The sequence below is a fragment of the Eumetopias jubatus genome, unplaced genomic scaffold (genome assembly GCF_037043125.1).
Source record: "Eumetopias jubatus isolate StellerSeaLion01/CBP00866 unplaced genomic scaffold, mEumJub1_p1.0 scaffold_9, whole genome shotgun sequence".
Taxonomy (NCBI): Eukaryota; Metazoa; Chordata; class Mammalia; order Carnivora; family Otariidae; genus Eumetopias; species Eumetopias jubatus.
Genome location: NW_028274815.1, coordinates 58,477,536 through 58,499,570, shown reverse-complemented (window position 1 = coordinate 58,499,570; position 22,035 = coordinate 58,477,536).

The following is a 22,035-nucleotide window of genomic DNA, read 5'->3' as shown; positions in this document are numbered from 1 at the left end:
AATATCAAATGGTTCAGAAAAAACATCTGGAGGGAAAGTAAAGAGAGAGAACAAGTGTAATAAAGCAAATATAACTAGATGTTAATTGGTAAATATAGATGAGAGGTCTCAGAAGTTCTTACATTATTCTTACAATTCTTCAGCAAATTCAAATTATTTTTTTAAAAAGATATTTAAAAAGAGCTGAGCTTTCAAGAAAAAGTTCATATTTACCAAAAAGAAAGTACAGTAAAGGAAACAATTAACAAAACTAAAAGACGATATACTGAATGGGAGAAAATATTTGCAAATGATATATCTGATAAAAGGTTAGTATCCAAAATATATAAAGAACTGATACAACTCAATACCCAAAAGACAAATATTCAATGAAAAAATGGGCAAAAAATATGAACAGACATTTCTCCAAAGAAGACATACAGATGGCCAATAGGCACATGAAAAGATATTCAACATCACTCATCATCAGGGAAATGAAAATCAAAACTACAATCAGGTATCACCTCATACCTGTCAGAATGCCTAAAATCAAAAACACAAGAAACAACAAGTGTTAGAGAGGATGTGGAGAAAAAGGAACCCTTGTGTACAGTTAGTAGGAGTGCAAACTGGTAAAGCCACTGTGGAAAACAGTATGGAAATTCCTCAAAAAGTTAAAAATGGAACTACTCTATGATCCAGTAATCGCACTATTGGGTATTTACCCCCAAAATTTAAAAACACTAATTCAAAGGGATACATGCATCCCTATATTTATTGCAGCATTATTTACAATAGCCAAACTATGAAAGCAGCCTAAGTATAGATAAATGGATAAAGAAGAGGGGGGATATATAGTCAATGGAATATTAGTCAGCCATAAAAAAGAATGAAATCTTGGCATTTGCAACAACATGGATAGAGCTATAGAGTATAATGCTAAATAAAATAATTCAGAGAAAAATAAACACCATATGATCTCACTTAAACATGGAATTTAAGATACAAAACAAGCAAAAGAAAAAAAGAGAGAGAGAGAGACAAACCAAGAAACAGACTCTTAACTCAGGAGAACAGAGTGATGATTGCCATGGGGACAGGTGGGTGAGGGGCATGGGTGAAATAGGAGAGAGGAATTAAAGACCACACTTATCATGATGAAAAAAAGTAATAATAATAAATAATAAAATAATAAAAAAAGAACAAACCCATGCCGATATCCTTTGAATCTCCAAGTTCTTGATTTATTATGTAAATTATGTAAATTGTTTAACAACCTCATTTTACCAAAAGAGATTTTAGTCACCACTATTCTAAAGAACTGTCTTACACAACAGGGTACCTCTGTAAGGAGCTGCGCTGTTCATGAGCCAGGATCACCCTGGTCATCAGGGGTGGAAAACAGCACAGACCCTAAAGGGACAACCAGGCCAAGATGGCCTTAATCCTTAGTAATAAACATAGCCCAGTTTCTTAGGGGTCAGATTTATAACTAAGGAGGCTCCACCTTATATAACAAACTCACCAGGGAAATGGTGACTTTTCTGAAGATATCCAGCCAACTGGTTTGGAAAATTAAAAAAAAAAAAAAAAGAATAAACCAAATGTCCCTATTCCTTCCCATTCCTCTGATAGATGATGGTGGGGAGGGTTGGTAAAGCAGGAGAAATAAGAGGAACAAAAATTGTAAAAACAAGAAAAATAAAATGAAAAATAAAAATAAACAGGCTGGATCAGAAATAAAAAATGTCAAAACAAGCAAAAATGACCTTTTGATAAGAAAGGTATTTCATAATACAGTGCCTATAACATGGAAAACCACTTTGCACTACAAATCACTTTTCCACAAAGAATTAAAAGCAGAATAAACATAAAAATCAATTAAGGTCCAAAGAAGGGTTCCAATACCCCTTGAAGGGCTTGTTCTTATCCAAACACTGACTAATGTAGGTACTGTCAGGCTACCTAGTAGAGGATATTTTTTATTCTCCTTGAGCTTGTCTGTTTGGAAAGTGATTTCCCCATTTTAGTTTGCAAGGAAAGGTTAAACTGGAGGAGTAGAATGTTCTTCCACTTAGAAAATAATCCAATCCATCCCAGTGCCTAAGGCTGATGGAGCCTCCTGTGGGAGTATCAGTCTCCAAGGGGCTCTCCTGGCTGTACCAAGGACCAGCTTTTGGTTGTAGGTGAGGCCAAACCTCTCAAGAAAAGCACCCACCATTTTCAACAGCTCCCATCAAGAACAAGGCAAACATGGAGAAACATGTTTGTTCTCCAAGAACAAGAACATGGAGAAACCAGCAAAACACTTGGCCCATAGGAAGAAAAAAATAGCTGAGCTTGCAAGAAAAAGTTCTTGTTTACCAAAAAGTAAGTAGGAACTAAAAACAAAACTGGTAGGCATACTGAAGCTGTGTTCAGAGAGAGAAAGTATGATACAGAACAGGGGAAATCAGGAGAAGCCCAGGAAAAACTTGGGTTGAGGAGACAGTGCTGGAAGACTGGGGAGGACAAGACGGTTAAAATTCTCTGGAGAGGAGACAGCCACATAGAGGGAGAACTACAGAGATCTTCACAGGGTCCCCTTGAGAATTCAACCAATTACTGACAGTATATGCATATAAGAAAATTTCACAAGACCAGGGAAAGAAAGACCAGGAATGATTAAAGATAATAGTGCTTGGCACTCATATGGGGCTAAGAATAGTGCCTGCTCCCACCAGCCTGTCAGAAAAACTTGGTAATTTACAGTAATTGTATAGAGTATCCAGAAAAGTCTTGTTTACCAAAGTCTTGCCTCAGGAATGAAGATTAGCCCTAGGCTGAACACTACTCAGTTCTACCTAATAAATCTTAAAAGCAAGTCCTGACAGATCAAACTGTTTCCAAATAACATAACTGCATCCCAGAATAAAGTTCAAAATTATTTATAGAGAAATAAATCTATCCAACACCCCAAAAGATAATATTTATAGCATCTGGCATGCAATACAAAATCACCAAGTATCCAAAGAACCATAAAAATATGATCCAAAATAAGAAGAAAAATCAATCTAAACCAAATCATCTCTGACAATAATTAAGAGACTAGAATATTAAAACAATTATTATAATCTATTTCATAGATTCCAAAAACTTAGCAGACATGAGAGCTATGAAAAAGACCCAAATCAAACTTCTACAGATGAAAACTACAATATGTGAGATGAAAAGTACAATGGATGGAATCAACATTAGATTACAGGTAACCAAAACAAAAAAGAAGAAAAAGAAAAGAAAATAGTGACCTAGAAGAAACAGAAATAAAAACTTTACAAAATGAAACCTAGAAGGAAGCAGTAATTTAAAAAATGAACAGAACATCAGTAAGCAGTGGGACTATTTCAATCAGCCTACTCTACAAATAATTTGCATCCTCAAAATAGTGGCAGGATGGGGGATAAGCAGACAAAATATTTGAAGAAATAATAACCAAATTTTCCCAAATTTGTTGAAAACTATAAATTCACCAATCCAAGAATTTCAAAGAACCCAAGCATAAGAAACATGAAAAAAACTAAACCAAGGCATACCATAATAATATTATTCAAAACCAGTGATAAAGAATAAAATAGACACATAAAGAAAGATAAAGATGACAGCAGATGACATCAGAAACAAGGCAAATGGAAAAGACACCATCTCTAAAGTACTGAAAGAAAAAACTGTCAACCTAGAACTTTATACCCAGTGAAAATATCTTTCAAAATAAAAGGTAAAACAAGGAGTTTTTCAGACATACAAAGCTGAGAACATTTTTCACCATCCACTTTGTGCTATAATAAATATTTTAAAGAAAATCTTTTAGGTAGAAAAAAAATCATGTCATACTAGAAATATGGATCTATACAATGAAAGTACTAAAAAGGGTAACTACATGAGTAAATGTTAGATATTTTTCTCATTATTTAAATCTCCTTAAAAGGTAATTCTTTAAACAAAAATAACAACATAGTATGTGACTCAAACTTACGCAGAAATAAAACATATAACAACTAAAGCACAATGGCCAGGAAGGGAAAAATGCAAGTAACTTACTGAATATTCTTATACTGTAAGTGAAGTGGTATAACACCAATTTAAGGTAGATATGAGAAATGGAAGTATGCTATTAACCCCGAAGCAGTCACATAAATAAAACTCTTATCACTAACAAGTCAACAAAAGAGATAAAATGGAACCATAAAAAATTTCAATTAATCAAAAAGAAGGAAGAAAAGGAGGGAAGAGAGAGAACAAAGAATATATGGCACAGGGCGCCTGGGTGGCGCAGTCAGTTAAGCGGCTGCCTTCAGCTCAAGTCATGATCCTGGAGTCCCAGGACTGAGTCCCACATAGGGCTCCCTGCTCCGTGGGGAGTCTGCTTCTCCCTCTGTCCCTTACCCTGCTCTCATGCTCTCTCTCGCTCTCTCTCTCTCTCAAGTAAATAAAATCTTTAAAAAAACAAAAATACAGGACAAACAAAACAAATGGCAGGATGATAATTTAAATCTACCCTTGAAAATCTGAATGGGATTTACAGAAATGTAAATTTGTCTATTAGGGTAGAAGATTTATGAGAGACTTAAATCTTTTTCAAAGGTGTTACTTCATAATAAAAGAAAAAGCTCTAAGCATTATGTATTTTTTATAAGGTATCATACAAATGTGATCAGATGTATATATTTTAAATATGTAATATTAAAAACATACAAAAGAATAAATTAAACAAATACCCATGTACCCATACATCTTAAGAGGCAGATTACCAATACTTTGAAGACCACAGTACACCCACCCTCTCCCACTCCCCATCAAAGAAGCCACTATCCACTATCATAACTTCTGAATTAATCATTCCTCTGTTGTTCTATATGGTTTTACCAGATGTGTATGAAACCCTAAATAGGATTTTTACACATTTTTAAATTTTATAAAAATAGGGTCATACAGTATATATTATGTGATTTGTTTTCACTCAACATTGTATTTTTGATATCTATCCACGTTGGTGTATGTAGTTATGGTCCATTCATTTTCAATATATTCATTCATTCTCCTACTGATGGGCAAATGGGTAGAGTTTTGCTCTTAGAAACTTATGAACATTCTTGTGCATCTCCTGATTTTTGAAATGGCTCTCTATAGGAGTGGAACTATTACATCACATTTCCAAGCTTTATGTTCATTTTTGTGTTATTATCCTCCCTTTATTAATAAACTGAGGCTTAAAAGAGACCAAAAAACTTGTTCAAGATCACACAGCTAGGCAGTTTAAACCAATATATTCTATTACATCTACTTAAAAGAAAAAAATCTCAAGGTTAGGTACCTCATAGAACTGGAAACAAGCACTTATCACAAAGAATCCTGATATATTTTATCTTGTTTTACATGAAATTAAGAGGAGGTCCTAGCAACTGAGTCCAGTCAATTCTACCTCTTGACCACTCACAGCAACTTGATTATATGATAATCACATGACCATAACTTTCCTCCTGTTAAAATATCCTGTACTTCACCATTCCTGAAAATCTAATCAAATATTTTATAGTTAGGGACACCTGGGTGGCTCAGTCGGTTAAGCGTCTGCCTTCAGCTCAGGTCATGATCCCAGGGTCCTGGGATTGAGTCCCACATCAGGCCCCCTGCTTGGTGGGAAGCCTGCTTCTCCCTCTGCCTGCCAGTCCCCCTGCTTGTGCTCTCTCTCTCTCTCTCTCTGACAAATAAAATCTTTTAAAAAATACTTTTAAAAATATATATTTTATAGCTATGCTGGGATGTGTGTAAATTGTATATGTATAAAATATAAAAAACAGTAATAAAGCAGCTCCCATTGTGACTACAATTTTAACTTAAATTACAAGCACTTTTATTTATTCTACAACTAAAGTTGATTTTGGAATTGCAGTGTTTAAGATCTGCCAAAGTGAATGTAATAATCATTTTTAAAATACTCTGGGGGTGCCTGGGTGGCTGAGCATCTTACTCTGGCTCAGGTCATGATTTCAGGGTCCTGGGACTGAGCCCCAAGTTGGCTCTGCACTCAGTGGGGAGTCTGCTTGTCTCTCTCCCTCTGCCCCTCCCCCTGCTCTTTGGGCTCACACATGTGCTTTCTCTCTCTCTCCCTCTCAAATAAATAAATAAAATCTTTTAAAACAAATTAAAAACTCTGTATTCACTTTAGAAGCCATTTAAGAATACCTGCAAAAACTGTTTTGCATGTCACCTAAACCAAATAATTTCCAAGATACCTTAATACTATCCTTGCATTTAAAAAAGAGTACAGCCCAAACTTTTTTTAGTAGCTAAGTCAACTAGTAACTATTTAGATCTGCATAATCCTTCAATTTAAAAAAATATTTATGTGTAGACAACTCTGGGAAGATGGTAGAGTAGGAGAAACACCAGGAATCTGTCTCCCTACCTAGGCAATAATTACACTGGCAGAATCTGTCATATGTAACTATTTTGGATGTCTGGAGTCAGACGAAAACTTGCAATTTCCAGAAGACCTGAATGGGCAAATTTGTTAGCTTTAGTCAATTTCAACTTTCAGCACAGTAGCAGCCAGTGGACAGCTGTGCTTGTGTTCCTAGAGCAGCTTGCTCATAGCCTCCTGGACATAGGCGGAATTAAAAGAACTCTGTCCTGGGCGCCTGGGTGGCTCAGTTGGTTAAGCAACTGCCTTTGGCTCAGGTCATGTTCCTGGAGTCCCAGGATTGAGTCCCGCATTGGGCTCCCTGCTCAGCGGGGAGTCTGCTTCTCCCTCTGACCCTCCCCCCTCTCATGTGCTCTCTCTCTCACTCTCTCTCAAATAAATAAAAAAATCTTTAAAAAAAGAAAATACAAAAAAAAGAACTCTGTCCTTCAAATAGTGATAACTGATTACTACTTCTGCTCAGAGTGCAAAAAGGCAGCCATTCTTGTTGTACACCCCCTTCATTGTTGCAAGCCCCATCCCCTCTGCTGAACTGACCTCTCAAGGATTTAAAGGGCCAGTGCCCAATTTTTTCCCTCTTCATTTTTTGCTTTTTTCCTCTTTGGAGAGCCAGGTATTAAAGAGTAGAACATCAAAAACACTAAACATACAAGGAAAATTAGAAAGTGACCATGCATGCCCAGAGAAAGGCTCACAAGTGACCTGAGCAGACATTAAGTTTACACTTCAGTCTTATCTCAGCATAGATGCAGCCTATATTTAAACAACAATAGCAGCAAACCCTGGGGAAAGCAGAGAATTCAATTTCCAGTGTTACCATATTATTAGATTCAAATGTCTAGTGTTCCACAAAAAAAAAAAATTACAAGGCATACAAAGAAACAGGGAAGTATGGCCCATTCAATGGAAAAAACTAAGAGAAACTGTCCCTGAAAGACGTAATGGCAGATATACTAGACAAAAGGCTTTAAAACAACTGTCTTAAACATGCCCAAAGAACCAAAGAAAGATGTAGAGGAAGTCAAGAAAATGATGTGTGAACAAAATGGAAATATCAATGAAGAAACAGAAAACCTAAAATAAACCAAAAATAAATTATGGAGATGAAAAGTACAGTAACTATAATGAAAAATTCACTAGATGGATTCAAAGGCCAACCTAAGCATGGAGAAAAAAGAATCAGTGAACTTGAAAATAGAACAATGAAATTTACTGAGGCTCGGGAACAAAAAGAAAAAAAAAGACACTAGACAGCAATTTAAAGCCATATGGAGAAATAAAGATGTCAATAAAGGTAAATACACAAGCAATTATAAAAGCCAGTATTACGTAACAACGCTCTGTAACTGCACTTTTTGTTTTCTACATGATTTAAGAGACTAATTCATTTAAAGAAATAAAAGCAATTAGTATAAAAACTAGTATTACTGTAACTTAGGTTTGTAACTCCAAATGATGTTTTCTATATAATTTAAGAAACTAATGCATTTAGAAGAACTATTTCTGTTTGGGGGTACACAATGTGACATCAACAACCAAAAGGGTGAGGCTAAAGCTGTAAAGGAATAGAGTTTTTGTATGTTACTAAAGTTAAACCAGTATAAGTTCAAATTAGAATGTTATGACTTTAGGATGTAAGATGTATTCTGCATGGTAACCACAAAGAAGTTAACTATACTATATACACAAAAGAAAATGAGAAAGTAATTTAACATTTTACTACAAAAAAAAAAATCAACTAAACATAAAAGAAGACAGCAATGAAGGAAATGAGGGTCCAAAAGTCTACAGGACATACAGAAAACAAATAGCACAATGACAAAAGTCCCTCCTTTTCAGTAACTACTCCATATTTTAATGTATTAAACTTTCCAAACAAAAGACAGAAGTTAAAAGAATGGGTAAAAATATATGCCCCAACTGCATGCTGTCCTCAGGAGATGCACTTAAGACCCAAAGACATAAAATGCTCAAAATGTATGAAGGAAAAAATGACAGAATTTAAGAGAGAAATAGACAGCTCTATAATATAGCTGGAGACTTCAATACTCAATTCACAATAATGGATAGAACTGCCAGGCCAAAGATAACTAAGGAAATAGACCACTTAATAAAATAAACCAAACTAGAGCTAACAGACATTTTAGAACACTCTAACCAAAAACAGTGGCACACACATTCTTCTCAAGTGCACATGGATATTTTCCAGAACACACCATATATTGTGCCACAAATTAAGTCTCAACATATTTAAAAAGATATCATACAAACTCTAATCTCTGGCCACAACAAAAAGTTAGAAATCAAATAACAGAAATCAAACTAAAACATTAAAAAAACTGTGGAAATTAAAGAATATACTTGTAAACAATATTTCAAAAAAGAAACCACAATAGAAGTTAGAAAATACTTAGAAAAAAATAAAAACAACAACATGCAAAAAATTATGGAACATAGCAAAACCAATGCTAAAGGGGAAATTACAGCTAAACATGTGTACATTTAAAAAAAAAAAAGATACCAAATCAACAACTTAACTTTACAACTCAAGGAACCAGAAAAAGGAGAACAAACTATCCAAATCTAGCAGAAAGACGTAAATAATAAAGATTAAACCAGAGATAAATTAATAAAGAATAGAATAGCAGAGAAAATCAATGAAACAAAAAGTTGATTCTTTGAAAAGATCAACCAAATTGACAAACTTTTAAACTAGACAGACTAAGAAAAAAGGAGAGAAGACTCAAATTACTCAAAAATCAAAATCAGAAAAGAAAGGAAGGACATTACTACTAATTCTACAGAAATTAAAGGTATTATAAGAAAATACTGGGGCGCCCGGGTGGCTCACTCATTAGGTGTCTGCCTTTGGCTCGGGTCATGGTCCCGGGGTCCTGGGATCAAGCCTGGCATCCGGCTCCCTGCTCAGCAGGAGGCCTCCTTCTCCCTCACCCACTCCCCCTGCTTGTGTTCCCTCTCTCGCTGTGTCTCTCTCTGTCAAATAAATAAATAAAAAATCTTAAAAAAAAAGATCCTTTAAAAAAAGAAAAGAAACTACAATGAACGACTATATACAATGAACGACTATACGCCAAAGAACTGGACAATGTAGATGAAGTGGAGAAATTCATAGAAACACAAAACCTACCAAGACTAAATCATGAAGAAAAAGAAAATGTTAATAGAAATCTATAAGAAATCTATAACTAGAAAGGAGATTCAATCGGTAATAAAAATCTCCCAATAAAGAAAAGTCCTGCAGCTGTCACAGGTAAATTGTACCAAACCTTTAAAGAAAACTGAATCAATTCTTCTCAAACTTATCCAAAAAATTGAAGGAAAGGGAATACTTTCTAACTCATTCTAGGAGGCCAGCATAACACTGATACCAAAGCCAGGCAAAGACACTCTAAGAAAATTACAGATCAATATCTCTTATGAACACTGATGTAAAAATACTCAACAAAATAGTAGCAAACAGAATTCAGCAGCATATTAAGAAGATAACACCATGACCAAGTGGATTAATGTAAGGATGGTTCAACAAATGAAAATCAATGTAATACACAATCAACACATGAAGAAAAAAAAAGCACATGATCATCTCAATTGATGGAGAAAAAAGCAGTTTACAAAGTTCAACATCTTTTCATAACACTCAACAAATTAAAAATAGAAGAAAACTACCTCAACATAATATAAAAGCCATATGTGAAAAATCCATAGCAAACATCATACTCAATGGTGAAAGACTTAGAAGCTTAGAGGATCTTAGAGCTTTCCCTCTAACTTCAAGAACAAGGCAACATGCCTACTTTTCACCGTTTCTATTCGACATAGTACTAGAAGTTGTACTTAAAGCAATTAGGCAAAAAAAAAAAAAAAGGGCATACAAATGGGAAAGGAAGAAGTAAAATGATTTTATATTTTTTATATTTAGAAACCCTAAGACTCCACAAAACAGCTGTCAGAATACCAACAAATTAACAGAATACAAAGTTAACAAACATCAGTTGCATTTCCATACACCAACAATGAACAATCTGAAAAGGAAATTATAAAATCAATTCCATTTACAACAGCATCAAGAACAATAAAGTACTTAAGAATTAACTTAACCAAGGAGGTGAAAGACTTGTTCAGTGAAAACTACAAAACACTGCTGAAAGAAATTAAAGACAACATGAATAAATGGGAACACATCCCACGTCCACAGACTGGAAGATTTAATTAGTTAAAATGTCAATACATCCCAAAGCAATCTACAGATTCAACGCAATCCTAATGACATATTGTGCCAAAACAGAAAGACTCATCTTAAAATTCATATGCAATCTCTAGGGACTCCAAAGAGCCAAAATAATTGGAGAGAGAGAGAACACAAAACTGGAGGCCTCACACTTCATTTCAAAACTTACTACAAAGCTACAGTAATTAAAACAGTGTGGTATTGGCATAAAGACAGATATATAGACCAATGGAATAGAAGGCCCAGAATAAACCCTGACATATATGATCAAATGACTTTTGACAGGGGTGCTAAGACCATTCAATGGGAAAAGGAGTCTTTTCAACAAATGATGCTGGCAAAACTCGATATGCACAGGCAAAAAAAAAAAAAAAATGAAGCTGGAACCTTACTTTACATCTCATATAAAAATTAAGTCAAAACAGATCAAGGACCTAAGTGTAAGACCTACAACAATAAAATTCTTTTTTTTTTTAAGATTTTATTTATTTACTTGAGAGAGTGAGTGAGAGAGAGCATAAGCCAGAGGAGGGGCAGAGAAAGAGGGAGGAGTAGACTTCCTGCTGAGCAGGGAACCTGGTGTGGGACTCGATTCCAGGACCCTGGGATCATGACCTGAGCTGAAGATAGATGCTTAACCAACTAAGCCACCGAGCACCCCAACAATAAAATTCCTAAAAGAATACATAGGACAAAAGCTTTGTGACATTAGATTTGGTGATGATTTCTTGGATATGACACCAAAGGTCCAAGTAACAAAAGAAAAAATAGACAAATGGGACTACATGAAAATTTTAAAATCTTATGCACCAAAAGACACTATCCTTAGTGAAACAATGAATTACCTAAAAAGTCATGCATTGGTACAAGAGCCATTTAATGTGCAAGAAAGGTCTACAGATTTTTTTATGTAATCGAATAGGAAATATTCAATGATATTGTTTCAGGTTCCATTTTGCAAATGACCTTTGAGAAACTACTATTGGTGTAATTTTAATTTAGTATTAAAAATAAACATCCACAATTACTTGAAAAGGTTGTAAGAAAAAAAACTACTAAGAAAAAAAGAGACACTATACACAGAGTAAATGGCAACTCACAAAATGTGTGAAAATATTTGCAAATCATATATCTGGTAAGAGATTACCATCTAGAATCTACAAATTCTAAAGCTCAACAAAAACAAAAACAAACAGGGCACCTGGCTGGCTAAGCTGGTAGAGCATGTGACTCTTGGTCTTGGGCTTGTGAGTTCAAGGCCCATGCTGGGTATAAAGATTACTTAAAAAAAAAGAAGGTCTTAAAAAAGAAATCCAATTCAAAAAAAGACTTTAGTAGACATTTCTCCAAAGAAAATATATGAATGGTCAATAAGCATATGAAAAGATCCTCAAATCACTAGTCATTAGGAAAATGCAAATCACAACTACAATAAAGTATAATCTTATACCCACTAGGATGGCTACTATCAAAAAAACAGAAAATATATGTTGGCAAGGATGTGGCGAAATCAGAACCCTCGTGCAATGTTGGTAGGAATCTAAAATGGAACAGCTGTAAATGGAAAGCAAAATGGTAGTTTCTTGAAAAATTAAAAACAATTACCATATGATCCAGCAATTCCACTTCTGAGTATTTACCTAAAAGAACTGAAAGCTGGGTCTCAAAAAGGTATTTGTACACCCATGTTTATAGCAACACTAATCACAGTAGCTAAAACTTGGAAGCAACCTGTGTCCATCAACTGATGAATGGATAAGCACAATGTGGCTTACACCTACAGTGAGTGGTATATTAGCCCACCTTTAAAAAGAAGAAAATTCTGAGTATGTCACAACATGGATGAACCTTGAGGACATTATGCTTAGTGAAATAAACCAGTTACAAAAAGTAAAAAACTATGTGATTCCACTTATGTGGGGTGCTTGTAGTCAAAATCACAAAGACAGAAATTGTAATAGTGGTTGCCATGGGCTGGGGAGAGGGGAAAATGGAGAGTTATTGTTTAATAAATATTGAATTTCAGCTTTACAAGACAAAAAGTGTTATGGGGATGGAAGATGATGATGGCTGCCAAAAATTATGAAGATATTTAAAACCACTGAACATTATACTTAAAAATAGCTAAGATGGTAAATCTTAAAAAAAAAACTTTATAATAATTTGGTATCTGATTTATTTCACAAGTCTTAATCTTGCTTTTTAAAAGATCCTGTTTTGGGGATGCCTGGGTGGCTCAGTTGGTTAAGCATCTGCCTCAGGCTTGGTCATGATCCCAGGGTCCTGGGATCTGCTCAGCAGGGAGCCTGCTTCTCTCTCTCCCTCTGCCACTCCCCCCTTGTGCTCTCTTGCTCTGTCTCTCAAAGAAATAAAATCTTTAAAAAATAAAAAAGTAAAAATAAAAGATCCTGTTTTTAATTACACTATTATCTACCATGGCTCTTTATTAATTACACAGATGGTATGTAAAACACCTATTTCTAAACATGCAGATATTTAAACCAACAACAAAGGTATCTTAAGATTACTCCCTAAATATTACTTTGCTGGTTTCAATGAAATAGAATCAGATTATAACAAAATTGTTATATAAAGAACCTTAATTGTAGTTCATTAAAAAAAATATTAAAATGAATGATTTTTAGGCAGAATCATACCAATTTTACATATGCTATAAATAAAATTAATGAGTTTAAATAATTTCATACTGTGTAAGTATAAAATCTTGTAAGCTCCAAAATACCTACAGTATCAAGAGCCAACATTCAATTTTAGGGATATGAAACTTAATGCTCCTTCAATAGCTCTGGTGGATGTTGTTAGAATGATATTTCAAATATTTTTTATCATTTGAATTAAACATTACCTAAATAATGCCGAGCTGAGAAAAAACATTTAAAAATCTTCAAATCTAACATAACAGATTAATGCTTTATTGTTTGTTGTCTTAACAAAAGTGAACGCTTATGAGGAATTCAGAAACCACCGGGAAATTCAAAATCACAATGAAATTGCAATGACATATTGTGCTACTTGATATTATTACCAGAGATGGTTCTTCAAGAAAGCAGAGAAGACAACCTTATTATTAGTATAATTGGAAATGGGCTAATATGCCCACCAGAACAAAAATCCTCTCTTGCAACATATTACATTACCTGTGAAAGGTAATTTATAAACTAATCAGTGCTAATGAGTGTTTCTTCATCTGACTTAGAGAGGAAAGGCCCACGAACTACCATAGAGCTGACTTTGATTGTATTTGGACTGGAAGGTGGGGCGGGAAGGGGGAAGGTATACATGTCTATGGCCTACTTGGAATATGGAGATGTCCTATTCCACTGTAGGACTGCAGTGAGATTTGTGGTTTTGAAAACTCTCCCTTCAAAAATTCACTATAAATCGAGGACAGAAATCATGAGATTTTAAAAATAACAACAGGGGAAATACCTTTTCCTCTTAGCGGTTAGTAGAATTCATGTGGCAGGATCATGGGAGAAATTTTTTATAAACTTAGAAGCTAGGTTTGGAGAATATGCACACCTACTCTATAAGAGAAAAGGAGATCAATCTGTTTTGCTCCCAGAGAGAAGGAAGAAAGTAGGAGAGGGAGCATGCTGTGTGCCACGCCATGAGAGCCATCCTGGCACTCTATGCCCAATCTTTGGTAGGAATTTAATGGAAACCACATTTTTTAAGCGAATTACACAATAAAGTATTTATTCCAATTACAGTCAATCTTGATCTTAGAAAATGTTATTTTCTAGTTTCTATTACCAAAATTTAAAATTATATGCTAGTTGCCAGACCAACTCTTTTTAGTAATTCACTTTCTTCATTAAGTACATTGGAAAAGTCTGATTTTGAAGTGATTGGTTGAGTGTAAGAAGTCTAACAAAATTCCTGTATTTACTTCTAATCTGTATACATGATTCTTAAGTACTCTGCAGCTCAAAACCTTTAATACCCATTTACTGAAGGAATACCATACCTTTTATCATATTCCTTACTTCATAAATCATTTATCATTTAGGTCCACTTTATATCACTTTATTATAAATTAAGCAATGAGAAATAGCATTATTGTGATTTTAAGAAGTCATTTTAGACAATATTTTATCTCTGCATCATTTTAACCTTCACTTTATTGGTTTAATAATCTTTCTTTAAAAAAAAAAATTTTATTTATTTATTTGATAGAGAGAGACACAGCAAGAGAGGGAACACAGGCTTCCTGCGGAGCAGGGAGCCCTGATCCCAGGACCCTGGGATCATGACCTGAGCCAAAGGCAGACGCTTAACAACTGAGCCACCCAGGCACCCCTAATAATCTCTTTCAAATGCAATCCATAACTTATTTCTCAGTGGTTTTTATAGTATTCCTCAAAATGGGTATTAACACATTAATTTAATTTAAAATGAAGTCTTTTTTTTTTTTTAAAGTAAGTCAATCTTATTTGACTGGGCTTCACCAATTAGGCTCCATGGCATTATTTTATCCAAAACTGAAAATTCAACAGGCAAATAAACCACCTCAAGTCTTTGACATGTCTAAATAGATTTAAAGCATATGGTAAAATGAAAGCATTTAATTAAAAATATTGTTTGGGGAAGGTCATAATGAAATCCTATGTCAATTTTTCTGAACACTTTCAGAGCATATTAAATTAATCAAGGTAACTCTAAATCAAAGAGGGACGGTATAGTTTTAGACAAATTTTAGTAAAGCTTTGAATGACTAATAGGTAATAAATCCTTTTGGAAGTCAGGTGGTTTTCAATTTTTTGTTTTCAGCCAAATTAAAGAAATGGCCTAAATGAGTTACATCACTGAAAACAGTTTCTGATAACAGACCACCATGTGATTTTGTTTTGCAAATAACATGGAAGGAGTTCAAATAATTCCCATCTTCTTATTTTTGTGAATAGGTTTCTAAGCACTTACATCTATAAATCTAAACAGGAATAAATTTGAAACAGAATCCAGTCTCATTCTAACCACAAGTAATATTCATCCACATGTATATAAATTAATCAGGGAAGAAAAGTCCCAACCATTGAGATAAAACCATTAAATTTTTACTTTTAATTTTTAATAAATATGTAAATTTGTAACATTTGTTTTGATAAATTGTATGCTATTAAGAACTGTAATGATAAAAGGTTTATTTTATTTACAGCCACAGGTAACAAATTAAAAAAACAAAAGTTAGTTTCAACTTATATTCATATTTTTGTGATAAAAAACTGACAGTATGATCATAAAAAGCCTTCTTAGCATTAAAATCCATTAAAGTAAGATAAAATTATGTCAGTGAAGTGTACTGGAAGTTTGAGATTAGCAATGTATAGAAACCTCAACTTTTAACTGTCAAACAAGAGATATTGATGTATTTTTTAAGTGGATGAGGGTAGGAGGATATTTAGATTCCACTGCATGCTTTTGAAAGAATGATCTAACAGTTTTGTTTAAAAAATCAATACTCATAGGGGCGCCTGGGTGGCTCAGTCGTTAAGCGTCTGCCTTCGGCTCAGGTCATGATCCCAGAGTCCTGGGATCGAGCCCCACATCGGGCTCCCTGCTCTGCGGGAAGCCTGCTTCTCCCTCTCCCACTCCCCCTGCTTATGTTCCCTCTTTCACCGTGTCTCTGTCAAATAAATAAAATCTTTTAAAAAAAAAGAAAAACCAATACTCATAATACATTGGAAATTACAACCTTTACAACTGTATAAACATAATACATTTTAAATGTTCATTTTTAAATGTATGAGGGGATATGTAATTTGTTTTCTTAAAGTAAGAAGATCTGTTTTCTAGACATGGCTAGAAGAACTGGAACAAATCACAACCTTTGAAATTGAGTTTCTTAAACTATAAAAATGAGAATAATATTCACTCTACCTCAGGATTATACCTATGTAATATTATACATATTCACTATCTATATGTTTTTTGTAAAATGTAAAACAATATGATTAAACTTATGAGGGCCTAGGAAAGTAACATCTCCCTTAATTTTGAGTCCTTTTTATATGAATTAGACCAAGAAGACATCACATAACAAATACCAGCTGTAAGTCATGAAAACTTGATTCATTTTCAGGGGCTATATATTAAATTGATCTATAAATAAGTAAATTCCTATGTGCCATGTTTCTTTAAAATTAAATTTAGCCAAATATAAGAGGGTATTACAAAACCAGACTTGGGAACTAAGACACTGAAATGTAAAAAGGGAACAGGGGACTTAGGTTTAGAAACAATGTTATGGAGGGCCATCCTTACCCAGTCAAGCTCATCTTTTGGGGACAGTTTGCAACTTTCTATCTTAAAATAAGCATTTTGTAACATAAATTCTTAGGCCTGCAGCAAGGTTATGAAACCCATAAGAGTAACATATGCCCATTTTCTGGGCCTCCAACTACAGTTCTCAGTAGTTTCACTTAGATGGAGCCAACTATATTCTCCAAGCAAACCAAGCACACTAGATAATACATCATATTGAAATAAAAAAATAATTTTCCAACATACATATTTTATAATCAGAACTGTTCTTAATTCTGCCTATAGATTAATCCTGATAATTTAGCTAAATGATTTGGTACTCAAATGAATAAGCTATTTACCAAAAATTGATATATAAATTTTTATTAAAGTGCAAATGACATCTGTGAAATTTCAGCTATGCTCAGTATTTCACAAGTTCTTCCAATCATTTTCCAATATAATTTGCACTTACAAAATTTCTGCTTAGCTAGAAAAGTTTGAAACTGATCAGGTCCATTAAGCCAAGATTATTAGTCTTGTAACAGCAATTATAAAGATATTTCTCTTGTACCTACTGTGAGGAAGACAACATGTCGTGTTCTATGAGGCATACATAGATGTATAAGATGCAGTCTCTAAATTCAAAGAAATTACCAGTCTAATAACTGACACAGAAAAGTTGAGAACATTGCACAGTGATTACCACTTAACTTCTATAATTAACATTTTACTACACAGCATTTCCTGTACCTATATTTGCTTTATCTATATTTTAATTTTTTATGGACCTAACTATTCAACCCTCTTTACATCCATCATCTATCTTTTTTTTTTAAGATTTTATTTTCAAGTAATCTCTACACCCAACATGGGGCTCGAACTCACAACCCCGGGATCAAGAGTCCCATGCTCCACCAACTGAGCCAGCCAGGTGCCCCCTAATGTATTTCAAAGAAAGTTGCAGGCTTAAGTATGTTTCACACCTAAATACTTCAGCATACCTATCATTAGCTGGAGCTTAACAGTTTTTAGCTTTTTTAGAGGAAATTTTACAAATATGAAATGTACAAATCTTAAGTGTCTCAACTGCAGATTTTACAAATGCTTACACTCTGTAATCCAAACCCCATCAAGATTTAGAACATTATACTGTCACCTAAAAAGTTCCTTCTTCTCGCAATCTCCACCCCAACTCCCACCTAGAGGGAACCACTATTAGTGATTTTTTCCCTACCATAGATTAGTTTTGTAGATAATTTTAAAACTCAAAATTTAAAACAAAGCATGATCAACAGACTGAGGAATCAAAAAAGGCTTCATGTGGATGGAGAGATGTATAAATACATGATAAAGTAAATATAACAAAACGCTAACAACTGTAGAAATTAGGTGGTGGGTATAGGGGTGTGCCAGTTATCAATTTACTATCCCTCCACTCCAAATCTACTTTTCTTCATCCTGCTTTGTGACACTAGAAACATTTTTCCTTTGCCAGCTTTAGAGAGGACAATGGAGTGACCCTGTAATGTGAAAGCAGCAAAGAGACACTTGCCTTCTGAATTCAGGTCTCCATCATCATTATCATTATTATTACTATTATATTATCATTATTATTATCGTTATTATTCAGCATGAGAGCCCAAAAGCCTTGCTGAGGAGACAAGTTCCAGCTGTGGCTGTGGCTCCAGCCTCCCCACTGACAGTGGGCACTTTTCTAGACCACGTAGCAATAGTACACATGCCTTTTCTGAACAGGTCTCCATACAGGCTCTGGGAAAAAGGGCCCTCTTCTTCTGCCTCATCCTAGAAATATTAGCTGTTCTTTAACATCTGCTACTTCTAGAACCCTTAGACTCAGAGCTCTTTTATGCCTTTTAGTATAACCACCTCCTTGTTCTAGTTAACATTTCATCATATTAAATTTTCAAAACCAGCAGAGATCTGTCTCCTAACTAAACTCAGACTACTATAAAGGGTTATTCACTATACAGCTTTTCTGTATGTTTGAAAATGTTGGGGGGGGCAGAGAAGCAAAAAGGCATTCTTTTTCTTGCCAGCAAAAATGGGTTTATTCAGGGGTAACAGAGAATTATACTTTGGGGCATGCAAGCTATGGCAACTCAAAAAAAAAAAAAAAAGGAAGGGAACATTATTTGAGGAAATTGGGAAGAGTTGTTTAGAGTCCATCCATTGGGGAAATTGATTTGCAGGGGTATTTGATTTCTCGTAGGAGACACCATATACATCTTTACCAGTTGAAGCCTGTACTGGATGATTCATTCCTTTTGACGATTCTCTGCAGGGGTCTATAACTGACAATTCTTCCTGTAATTGATGTTGAGTGGTATATTTACCCCGTCTAGCCTCCCCTTCTATCCTCCTGATTCCACTTAACTGATGTTGCCCTATATTAATTTTCACAGCCATTTTGGATATATATCTCCTTCCTTTATCACCAATTTCCCTCACTTTTAGCCAGCATTTTGGCTGATCTGTATTGTTTGTTTGCCTATTGGTGTAACCAGAGCCTTTATTCCTGAAGGATCTGAGCCCTTAGCTGCCCTGCCCTTATTGGATTGTGGCTTCTGCAGTTGTCTATACAAAGGTCTGACAGACCCAGTTTAGGCGCTTCCCCAGATTTGCTTGGCCTTCCCCGCTGACTGGACCTTGGCTGCTTGCATATTTAAAAAGATTGATAAACTCTTAATAATTGTTAAAGCTGGATGATGGGCTGAGAAAATTATACCACTATCTCTTCATTTGTTTATGTTTTAAATTTTCTGTGATACTTTTTTAAAAAGGGGGGTGGGGGGGAGAAAGGCTTCATAACGGCCAAAGATTTATAAAGAACCCGGTGGAACGGATTTTTTAACAGGCAGAAACAGAGGATAAGACTCCAGTTAAGTAAAAAGCACATATCAAATATGGAGGCATAAAATCAAAGGACATGTTTTAGCAACAGCAAGTAGGTTGGCTAACGTGTAAGACGTAAAACGCAAATGAGTGTGCTTGGTGAGATTTTTTTTTCCTCCCCTTCACTTCAGTATTAATTCTTCACATTCAATTGCTTTCTTTTTGGCCTACTCTCCTGTCCCTGCTCTGCGCATACTTCTACCTACTGTCCAAGGTCTAGCTCTTCCCACTCTTCCTCACCTCTTATGAGCCATAAATTGATCCATTGCATCCTTTTTGTATCTTAATTTCTTCAAACATGGGCATAATTTTATGTCTTTGGACATATTTATGACAAAATGTAGATATGTCTGCACTTATACACCAGTATTTTTTTTTTACATTTAAAAGCCATCAGCAGTAACATAAAACTAACATGTCTAGTTAGTAGGGGATAAGAAAAAGCATTAGTTGATTTTTTTATTATTTAACAACTCGTGACTTTTTTATAATTACAAAATATATCTATACACACAAGAGTGAGTGTATGTGCACGTGTGTCAACATAAGATCTCTGGGAAGGGACTGGTAATATTCTTTGTTAAACTGAGTGGTTGAGTACAGTTGAACAAATAATAAAATGAATACCCAGTATTTTCTCCACCCACCCATATATTTAAAGCACACTTAGGCCACTGTCCAATTGTATCTCTATTTTTCCCCTTCCTTAGAAATGACAACTGTGGTGAAATTTGATTTACAAAAAGCATGTTTGTTTCATCCAAACTGAAAATATTAAAAATTATAAACCAGCTAGATATTTAATAGGAAGAACTCATAAAAAAGATAAAGAACACAAATATATCCAAACACAACATATGACAATTCATTAGAAGCACATAAGAACATGGACTTGTTGTACACATTAAAGTATACAGATACCCCAGTGAGGCTCCTTTCCCTCCTAATCCCCATTACTGGTAAGGTCCGAACCTGCCATTCTATTTCAATATGTGTTATAGGCTCTACATGTGTTATAGGCTCTTCCATCAGTTTAAATGTGGCAGGAACAAAGGTATTCCAAAACAGTAGAGAGCAGCAGACAGATGTTGTGTGGTATCACCCAGGCAATGACCTCTGCTTTCTCAACCCTTTCTGGGCTCGCTGATGCAAAGTCTGGCTCAAGATCCAGGACAATGCAATGTTTGGAAACATTTGTTCAAAAAGGTACACCAAGACTGTTAAAGTAAGTTCTTCCAAAATACAAAGGCAATGGTCAAGACTAGAACTGGGTTTCTTTCTTGCCTCTGACCTTACCCTTCCTGTGCAGTCAGTATCACAAACAGCTATGCACTCCATTGTACACCCAGGGCAAAAGAAACGCCCCCACAAAGATATGTTGCAGCTGTGCCTGCTCTGGGTGACGCCTTGCTTCCACTAAGTTCTAGCAGCTGTGCAAAAGAACTTTCTGTGATAATGAAAATGTTTGATAATCTGTCCCATGTGGTTATTGAACACTTGAAATATAGATAGTGTGACTGAGGAACTGGATTTTTAATTTTATTTATTTTATTTAATTTTAATTAATTTAAATTTAATAGCCACATGATTCATAGCTACAGTCTTGAGTAATATAGTTCTAGAGTTTTAGTTTAAAAAAAAAATCAGGAACTTAAAGCATGTATGGTTGCAAATTGCCTTACTGCCAATCCAACACTGCAAATGTGGTTCTACCTCCTACCTTAGCTGCCTGGCAAAAACATCCATTTGTCTTCATTCATTCAAGGCAGCACCTCCTTTGAAAAGTCTTGGCACCCTAGAGTTACTAACTCTTTATTACTACCAACCAGGTCATACCATGTTATCATTATGGGTTTACATAGTTGTATTCCCTGCTAATATGAGGGCTCTAAAAAGGCAGTAATTGTGTCATACTAATTTCTAATTTCCCACAGCCTAATAGGGTGCCACATCCTAAGGCCCTTGCCCTACATTTTCCTAGCCAGTTTATTAAGCCGGTCTTCATCTAACTAATCGGTCTTCATCTAACTAATCACAGCTCTTTACTACTCTACCATTTGAAATCTCATAATCCCATCCACAACAAACATCTTAAAACTGGAGAAATTCCAGGTCATTTTATCTGTATCAAAGGGTGTGGTGTTTTACCTCTATATATGATTGTTCA